Raw genomic sequence first — 1,302 nt, 5'->3', positions numbered from 1 at the left:
GCTGAACCAATTTTGAAACATGTTGGTAGGGTGATGGCCCTGTGGGACTGAAGCCAAAAGCCACAACTTCTGGGAAGCCAAGAGAGAGTACCCTGAGCCAAGCCTGGCCAAGGAGGGTGCTTGGTTTCCTCGAAGACCCCCCAGAGGCATGGAACAGCAGTGGATGGGGTGAGCCAGCTACCGACAGCTACTAGCAGGGACCCTTTGTGGCCGTGAGAAGCCACAGCAGGAGAACATGGCTCAGACTCCAGGCTCTCCCTTCTGAGGCATGGAAGTGGGACCAACCACCTCTCCAAATGCTGCCCTTTTGGCAGTATGGGTCCTCGGGGGTTCTTGGATAATTTGACGAGGGGGATGAGGAACCCCAAGAGGAACTGATGAATCCTCTGCTAATTTAGCATGCAAGGGCTTGAGCCTGTTTTTAATTTAAAAATAAAGGAAGGGTTGCTTTTATATGTTGCATCTGTGATGCAGTTCATAATGGCTTTCCGAATATTATTGGAGGAAACAGCCACTCCCCATCTTCTGCTTATTCAGCGGAAGTGGCTCAGCAGAGAGCACAGGAGCCCAGATCTGGCAGGGCTCTGGGCTCCCAGGGGCCTCCTCATTTCAGTCAGGGGGCCTCCCACTGGGAAGAGTGGTGGTCCCTGGGGTAGGAGCTTATTGGAGAGAGCCCCAAGGGAACCCTAATCCTGTTTCCTACAGGGCATCTCTAAATGAAAGCCAGGGGACTTCCCTGGTGGTGCAGTGCTTAAGAATCCGCCTGCCAAAGCAGGGAACATGGGTTTGAGCCCTGGTCCAGGAGTATCCCACATGCCACGGAGGAACTAAGCCCGTGTGCCGCAACCACTGAGCCTGAGCTCTAGAGCCTGTGAGCCACAACTACTGAAGCCCACACGCCTAGAGCCCATGCTCCGCAAAAGGAGAAGCCACCGCAATGAGAAGCCTGTGCACCACAACGAAGAGTAGCCTCCACGCACTGCAACTAGAGAAAGCCCGCATGCAACAACAAAGACCCAACGCGCCGCCCGCAAAGAATAATAAAATAATTTTTAAAATAAATAAATAAATAAAATCCAGGCCTTTTTATTTGGAAGGCAATCAACCAGAACACATACTATTTAGGGAAATGATTAGAAGGTAACTGTTACTTCTTCTTCCTCACCACTAGGGCACCCATACAAGTTAGGAAGAAAATGCAGGATTCAACTGATAATAGGACTAATACCTGACTAAAACTTGCCATGCTGATTTTCTTTTTAAAGGTCATGTTGGACTTGAAGACAACCAACATGTTTTCCT

At 50.1% G+C, this 1,302-nt stretch overlaps 1 protein-coding gene across 1 annotated transcript in view; it reads right to left on the bottom strand.

Annotated features, from left to right (window-relative positions):
- Positions 1 to 1,302, bottom strand: part of LARS2 (leucyl-tRNA synthetase 2, mitochondrial) — a 163,842-nt gene that overhangs the window by 44,786 nt on the left and 117,754 nt on the right. The gene's annotated exons all lie outside the window — the stretch shown is intronic.

This window comes from Lipotes vexillifer, unplaced genomic scaffold (assembly GCF_000442215.2).
Source record: "Lipotes vexillifer unplaced genomic scaffold, Lipotes_vexillifer_v1.1 scaffold1227, whole genome shotgun sequence".
Lineage (NCBI taxonomy): Eukaryota > Metazoa > Chordata > Mammalia > Artiodactyla > Lipotidae > Lipotes > Lipotes vexillifer.
This window is presented reverse-complemented; position numbering and strand designations above follow the sequence as displayed.